The sequence below is a fragment of the Lampetra fluviatilis genome, chromosome 16 (genome assembly GCF_964198595.1).
Source record: "Lampetra fluviatilis chromosome 16, kcLamFluv1.1, whole genome shotgun sequence".
In the NCBI taxonomy this organism is placed as follows: Eukaryota; Metazoa; Chordata; class Hyperoartia; order Petromyzontiformes; family Petromyzontidae; genus Lampetra; species Lampetra fluviatilis.
The window spans coordinates 14,233,185-14,241,987 of NC_136290.1; positions in this window are offsets into that span (position 1 = coordinate 14,233,185).

Consider the following 8,803-nt stretch of genomic DNA (forward strand, 5'->3'; position numbering starts at 1 on the left):
CCCCCCTTCCTCTCCCCGCCCCCAACGAGGGGCTCAGAGCGAGACAAAGTCCAACGTTGGATGATGTCGCCTCTTGCTACTGCTGCTGCTGCTGATGATGATTATGCTGCGATAATGTCCCGGCAGTCGCTGCTGATGCTATAATGGAACGGTCCGGCAAGCGCTGCTGATAATGAAGATTGATGCTGATGATGATTTCGTTCCTGGTTATGAGGCTGCTGCTGAGGCTGCTGTTGTTGCTGCTACTGATGCTTCCGCCGCTTCTGCTCTTGCTGATGTCGCTGCTGCTGATGATGATGGTGATGACGATGATCGCACAGCCGCTCACAATAGTCCAAAGCGCTTCCCCCGGCCTCGCGAGAGCGCGCGTGGAGCGGAGCCGCGACGCACCGAGCTCGCAACCGTCCCGTGACGATCGCCCCCCCCCGTCTCCCCTCCCCGTCTCCCCTCCCCTCCGTGGACCCCTTTCTCTCCCCCCGCCTCCCCCTCCGCTCCCCGAGGGGGTGACTCTAGTTGAGGGGTGGGGGGAGGCGAAAAGTAAATTGGGGGGGGGGGGGGGGGCACAACCAGAAATCCGTAAATGAAAGTCGGAAGAGCGCCGCGCACGTCTTGACGCACCGACTCGGCGCTCAGGCGCGCCGCCAGCCCCTCCGCCTCCTCCCACAATACCTGCCCCCCCCCCAGACAAAGCGAACACGTGCCCCTACAGAGACAAAGACGACCCCCCCCCTTCTACCGCTCTCGCTAACCCAGTAGAGCCTCGACGAGGAAGGAGCGGGTGCCGTGAGCGTGCGCCGAGCAAAGCCGGCACGGTGCGCCACGGAGGGGCCCGGCGGACACGTGGTGTGGCCCCGTGGCCCCCACGTCGCTTACCGCCCGACGGTATTCCCCCGGCGCTGACGTTCTACATATCGCGGCTGTCGGTACTCGTTTAATGCCGAGTCGACCTAGGGGAGGCCCAGGACCGGGGGTTCAGACGCACACGCTCGCTCACTCGCACGGAGTGCCCGCGATTGGCTCCGTGCGGTCAGATGCTCCGAGCGCCGAGCGTTGCCGGAGCAACCGCATCAAGAGCTGAGCAGTGTTTGGAGAGCGGTGGTGGGGGCTGGGGGAGGGAGGGAGCGAGGGAGGGAGCGAGGGAGGGAGGGAGTCTCGATGCGAACATAAATGCGCTCACGATGCCGCCCAGTGGCGCAATCTCGTTCAGTCAGCATCATCAGCACGATCACCATCTTCATCAGCAGCAGCATGATCATCATTAGCATCATCATGAGCAGCATCAGCAGCAGCCGCATGATGATGTCTGTGTTGAATTTTAGTGGACTTTATTATTAGTGTAATCATCATCACCATCATCCTCATCATCACCAAAATCAATATCCTTATCGTCGTGTTGATCAGCATGATGCCTCCTCGAAAGTTTTCAGTGAAGTTTATACCGTCATCATCATCACCCCTTGTTATTAGCATCAGCATGACGGCAAGACGCGACTTTATCATCACACCATCATCACCATCACCGACATCACCGTCGTCATCATCATCATGATATCTGGATAGGGCTTCACTGGCCTTTATTATTACAATAATCAACATCATCACGACGTCTGATCTGCGTTTTCCTGACATTGATGATCGTCATCATCATCCCCCTTTGTCGACATCTCCCGGAAGGCGCCCGACCTCGCCACATCTCGGAAGCTAAGCGGGCATGAGCCTGGAGAATGTTGATTGATGGACAGGCAGCATCGATGTTGATTGATTGACAGCCTGTCATAAGTGTAGACCCTCAATCAATTCACTGCTGACGATTGCGTGATTCGGAACCGCTAACTGCTTTCGGGCGGCGTCGCGGGTAGCGACCTGAGTTCAATTCCCGACCCCGGCTAACATCAGTGGCGAGTCAAATCTGATCCGGTTCTGAGTGCCTCTCACCCTCCATCAACCGGCAGTGACCAACGTGGTGAAGTATGACCCCCAATGATGACGGCACAGCGCGGAGTGATCACGGCGATGATGAATGCTGACGGTGCGTCAACGTCTCCGCCAGCGCCCTCCCCACCCCCTTGGGTCACCCCCTCGCTGCTGCCCACACGCCTCCATGTAGGTCACGCTACGCGTGGGTCCTTAGGGGACACTTGGGGGTCGCAATTGTTCACTGCACGCGTACAGTGCACGGGGTAACCACGCGTGAACGCTGCGGCTCTCTTTCTCTCTCTGCCCCCCTTACACACCCCCCCTCGCCTGCTCCGCTCCAGCTACATCCCCCCACCCCACGAAGCTCCGAGTACTTAAGCCTCACACACACTCGGAAGGTGTGTCCCCCATCTCACGCATGCGTTGGTGCGTATAACAACTAAGTGGCGGTGACGTCGCCACGGCGCTTGTGCCAGGCTAGGTGTACCCTTTAGGCCACGTGCAGGCTCGCGCGCGGGTGCGCCTACCGTCACGTGCTGTATAGCAGGTGCGCGCAATAATGCAAAGTACACAGGCACATGCACGCGCGGTGCACGTGTGAATGTGCGCGCGTGGGGAGCGGTGGCGCAGTGGTTAGCGCACTGCGTTATGAACCGCGGCCATGGAATTCGACTCCCGCTCACAGCCAACATCGGTGACGAATATCCGAAGCGATCCCGGGTCTCTCCTGGGTAGACTCGGCATTAAAAAAAATTGTATCTGGAGCGATGTGCATGCAACATGAGCAGTGGAGAGACAAAGGTGGTCCGGCGTGGTATTGGCCACACCGGCTCGCGTGCCGCACCGGCCTTCGTAGGCGCGACTCGCGAACTGCACTTGGCCCCGACGGTCTGCCGAGGCTATCCGGGGCGGGGGGGACCTTTGTCTTTGCGCGTGCGTGAGAAAGTCTGCGGGCGCCCACGCGCACGAGGAGGCATCTTAATCCGTGGCGCCTCGTCAGCTCAAATAGCCGCGCGGGTCACACGATTCCCCCTGCTCCCCCTGCTCCCCCTGCTCCTCCTCCCCCCGCTCCTCTCGCATCGCGGGGATTCTTCGGCATCATCCATCAGAGGAGCAGGGATCAGTGTCCCCGAGACACGGCTCTGCATTCTCGCCACCATCGTGACACGCAGCAGCAGCAGCAGCAGCGCAGCACGGGCGAGGGTGCCCCCCCTAGAGCCCTGACAGACTTTTAGGGGCAAGTGCTGCTGTTACCAAGCCCCCCCCCCCCCCCCATGAAGGCCGGCACGGCACACGAGGGCTTGGGTGGTCAGTACCCTGCCCGGCCGCCTTTGTCTTCCGAGTGACGATGTTTTCTACGCGTCTGAGGCTGAGTCGACCTAAGGGGAGGCGCACAACCGGTTCGGCTAATCGTTGCTGGGTGTTGGTGGTCGTGAGCGGGAATCGAACTCGGTTCGCCGCTAACCGCTGTACTACCGACCCACAGACACGCACACGCGCAGAGACACATCGAGACGACGCAGACGGGTTGACAGAATGAGACCAGGAGAGAGGAATCGATCCTCTACTCACCCAGTGGTTCTCAACCGGGGGTACGCGGAACCCCTGTAGGGTACTTGGCAAGGTCACAGGGGGTACGTGGGGTGATTTATAAATGTGTGTGAAATTATATCACACCGTAAGAGTCATTGGTGCATAATTACGTACGAATCTTCCAATAGAATATACCTGTGAACCCATACGGGTTACCCGCGTTCCTGTACAGGCGAATTGAGTTTGCAGGTCCAGACAGCGTACAGCCGTTTCAATGCGGACAAACACTTTGTTTGTGTCTATGTGTGTGTGTTCTCCCTTGTGATGCGACTCTGTAGGATGAACGTTGAGATTTATAAAGGCACGGGGTGACCAATGAGGTCTGAATTGGTCTGTAGTAAGGTTGGCACTGGTAAGGGATTAACATGATTGTAATATAGATGCATATTAAACCCATATGGTGAACGACACTAAAGTCCATTGACACAATGCGGCTTTCCCAGAGTAACGAGCGTCAAAAAATAACGATAACCTCACAACACGGACAATTTGTTAAAATAATTATTGACGTTCATTAATTCAAACTTTTATTTCTCAGAACCGTGCTGGGGTGAGACGAGGGCGCCACTCAGGTGAGACAACTTTCCATGAGGCGGGTAACGACGGTAGCACCACGCAAGGCTGAGGATAGCCACTCTGCTCGGCACATCCAACAACCACAACGACAACAACAAAGATGCCCCGTGTAGCCTTCACAGACTGTTGGGGCAAGCGCTGTTAGCGAGCACCTTTGAAGGCCGGCACGGCACACGAAGGGGTGGGTGGCCAGCAACCACGCCCGGCCGCCTTTGTCTCCCCAGTGGCGATGTTTACAGACCGCACCTTTTACTCAGTTGAGGCTGAGTCGACCAAGGGGAGGCCCAGGACAGGTTCAGATAATCGTCACTGGTGTTGGCCGTGAGCGGGAATCGAACTCGGGTCACTGGGTTCGTAGTGCAGCGCGCTAACCGCAACACTACAACAAAAACAACCACAACAGCGACCACAACAACATCCACAACAACCACAACAATAACACGTCGCTTGCTGCCGGTGGCGGCTGCCACGAGGGGGCGCTACCCCCCCATGGAGCAGAGCCACGTGGCACCCATGTGGTCGGGGCCTCACGATTCATCGTTTACATCGATTGCAGTCGACGAGGTATGACGGTGCAGCCCTGGCGTTACTTTACCTGACGTTACTTAACCCACCGTTACTTTCTCTGACGTTACTCGCCCTAGCGTTACTTTAATTGACGTTACTCGCCCTGGCGTTACTTGTCCTGGCATTACTTGTCCTGTCGTTACTTTACCTGGCGTTAGTTGCCCTGGCGTTACTTCCCATGGCGTTACTTTCCCTGGCGTTATTCGCCCAGGCGTTACTCTTCCACGTCGACCTGGCGTGTTGGCAGTGACGAGCCCCACTCGCCCCGCCTCCTGGGCAGAGGTGGGGGGGAGGTGGGGGGAGGGGGGAGGGGGTAAGAAACCCGCCCCCATCGGTTCAACTGCCGCGCCGGGAGATGGCACCGAACCGGCCACGACTGCATTGCGAGTGTCCGATCCACGCCACCCCACTCTGCGGCCTTTGGTTCCATTAATTCACTTCGCTCCTTGCAACATGCGGGAGGCTTTCGCGACCAACATCATCCATAACAGAGGTTTTTGGGTTAATACTGTTTGGTTCTTTCGGTAAAGTCACGTAAGTGAAACATTTAAAATAAAAAATAAGAATGAAAATAACTACATTAAATCGCGACGTTTCGGAAGCAACACAAACTTCCGTCATCAGGTGGGACAACCACAGCAAAAAAAAATGACTGTCGTGGGCAATTTTTTTTTATTTTTTGTTTTTTTGCTGTGGTTGTCCCACCTGATGACGGAAGCTTGTGTTGCTTCCGAAACGTCGTGATTTAATTAGATTATTTCTATTTTTATTCTTATTTTTTTCACCTACGTGACTTTACCGAAAGAACCAAAGAGTATGGATCCTTGCAGTCACGAAAACTTCAAATCTAGAAAGTGTTTGGGTTAGATCGCGTTGATAGATATAATCACCCCCCCCCCCCCCACATTGTGCAAGAGCGCAGAAGCGTGGTCACCACATCGACGCCTCTAGATAAGGAACGAACCAGGTGGACTTCTCCACAAATCTGTCTGGCGCCTGATGAAGCTCGTTGCAATTAATGGCGAAACGTCGTACTCAGATTGTAAATGTTGTGGCTTGGCTCTCCAACACACCGGTGTGTTGTACTAGTACACTATACACTACACTATACACTACACTATACACTACACTATATACTACACTATAAACTACACTACACACTAGTGCTGTACTAGTGACGAATTGGCCACGTTCTGTTTACGTGACAACCCTTACTAGTTGGCTGTGTCGGGTGGTGGCGGGTTTAACGACACATTTATACATTTACGCGATGTAAGGGGCCGTCCATAAATGACGTCACGCACCTGGGGGGGGGGTCAGACATTTGTGAGGATGTGTGACGAGGGGAGGGGGGTGAGAAAAGTGACGTCACATCAAAATGCGCAACTTTAAATAAATTTAGACAACACGTTTTACTTAATTAAATATACTTTTTAATAAATCAGAGAACAGTGCCACATTAAATACGCACTACAATGACAATAGTTTGAAGCGATTTGAAGCATGTTTTATTTTTTTGGGGGGGAGGGGGCAGAGCTTTGTGACGTCATATTTTAGGGGGGGGGGGGTCTGACTTTTTGTGACGTCGTGTGACGAAGGGGGGGGGGGTCAAAAACCGTCCAACATCGCGTGACGTCATTTATGGACGGCCCCAAACCCTAAAACCTCGAGGATGAACTTCGCTCCTCGCTATCATCGCGCAGCGACCGATGGTCCCGGTAAGCACCAACGGGGACGAGCGGCGCGTCACCGAGGCGAGAATGACGTCATCTTGTGACGACAGCAGCGCCGCCACCGCACAGCGACGCCAGGGGAACCACGGAGTGAGAGGAGGAACCACGGACTGAGATCAGGAACCACGGAGTGAGAGGAGGAACCACGGACTGAGATCAGGAACCACGGAGTGAGAGGAGGAACCACGGACTGAGATCAGGAACCACGGAGTGAGAGGAGGAACCACGGACTGAGATCAGGAACCACGGAGTGAGAGGAGGAACCACGGACTGAGATCAGGAACCACGGAGTGAGAGGAGGAACCACGGACTGAGATCAGGAACCACGGAGTGAGAGGAGGAACCACGGACTGAGATCAGGAACCACGGAGTGAGAGGAGGAACCACGGACTGAGATCAGGAACCACGGAGTGAGAGGAGGAACCACGGACTGAGATCAGGAACCACGGAGTGAGATCAGGAACCACGGACTGAGATCAGGAACCACGGAGTGAGATCAGGAACCACGGACTGAGATCAGGAACCACGGACTGAGATCAGGAACCATGGAGTAAGATCAGGAACCACGGACTCAGAGGAGGAGGAACCACGGACTGAGATCAGGAACCACGGAGTGAGATCAGGAACCATGGACTCAGAGGAGGAGGAACCACGGACTGAGATCAGGAACCATGGAGTGAGATCAGGAACCACGGACTCAGAGGAGGAGGAACCATGGAGTGAGATCAGGAACCACGGACTCAGAGGAGGAACCACGGACTGAGATCAGGAACCACGGAGTGAGATCAGGAACCACGGACTGAGATCAGGAACCACGGACTCAGAGGAGGAGGAACCATGGAGTGAGATCAGGAACCACGGACTGAGAGGAGGAGGAACCATGGAGTGAGATCAGGAACCACGGACTGAGAGGAGGAACCACGGACTGAGAGGAGGAGGAGGAACCACGGACGAGCAGGAAGGCAGCAGCAGCCTCTACGTATATGACGCGGTGCTAGTGCCGTGGTGGGCGTGGCTACGTGGACGCGAGGCGGGGCTGGCAGGTCGAGGCAGGAGCCTCCAGCACAACGCGAGTCGGTAGGTTTGGTCGCTGGATCGTGGTTTTCACTGTTCAATCACAGAATATATAATTAGATAATATCATTATATTATTATATAATATTATTATATTACTACTGCACTTGTGGGGGCACCGGCTGAGGGGAGGAGCGGGGGGGGGGGGTAAGGGGGTGGGGGTAAGGGGGTGGGAGGAGGGGGGGGGAGCGGGGGGGGGGTAAGGGGGTGGGGGGTGGAAGGAGCGGGGGGGGTAAGGGGGTGGGGGTGGAAGGAGCGGGGGGGGTAAGGTGGTGGGAGGGGAGGAGCAGGGGGGTAAGGGAGTGGGGGTGGGAGGAGCGGGGGGTAAGGGGGTGGGGGTGGGAGGAGCGGGGGGGGTAAGGGGGTGGGGGTGGAAGGAGCGGGGGGGGGGTAAGGGGGTGGGGGTGGAAGGAGCGGGGGGGTAAGGGAGTGGGGGTGGGAGGAGCGGGGGGTAAGGGGGTGGGGGTGGGAGGAGCGGGGGGGGGGGGTAAGGGGGTGGGGGTGGAAGGAGCGGGGGGGTAAGGGAGTGGGGGTGGGAGGAGCGGGGGGTAAGGGGGTGGGGGTGGGAGGAGCGGGGGGGGGTAAGGGGGTGGGGGTGGAAGGAGCGGGGGGGGGGGTAAGGGGGTGGGGGTGGAAGGAGCGGGGGGGTAAGGGAGTGGGGGTGGGAGGAGCGGGGGGTAAGGGGGTGGGGGTGGGAGGAGCGGGGGGGGGGGGGTAAGGGGGTGGGGGTGGAAGGAGCGGGGGGGTAAGGGAGTGGGAGGAGCGGGGGGGGGTAAGGGGGTGGGGGTGGAAGGAGCAGGGGGGTAAGGGGGTGGGGGTGGAAGGAGCGGGGGGGGTAAGGTGGTGGGAGGGGAGGAGCGGGGGGTAAGGGAGTGGGGGTGGGAGGAGCGGGGGGTAAGGGGGTGGGGGTGGGAGGAGCGGGGGGGGGTAAGGGGGTGGGGGTGGAAGGAGCAGGGGGGTAAGGGGGTGGGGGTGGGAGGAGCGGGGGGTAAGGGGGTGGGGGTGGGAGGAGCGGGGGGGTAAGGGAGTGGGGGGTGGGAGGAGCGGGGGGTAAGGGGGTGGGGGTGGGAGGAGCGGGGGGGGGGGGTAAGGGGGTGGGGGTGGAAGGAGCAGGGGGGTAAGGGAGTGGGGGTGGGAGGAGCGGGGGGGGGGGTAAGGGGGTGGGGGTGGAAGGAGCGGGGGGGGGTAAGGGGGTGGGGGTGGAAGGAGCGGGGGGGTAAGGGAGTGGGGGTGGGAGGAGCGGGGGGTAAGGGGGTGGGGGTGGGAGGAGCGGGGGGGGGTAAGGGGGTGGGGGTGGAAGGAGCAGGGGGGTAAGGGAGTGGGGGTGGGAGGAGCGGGGGGTA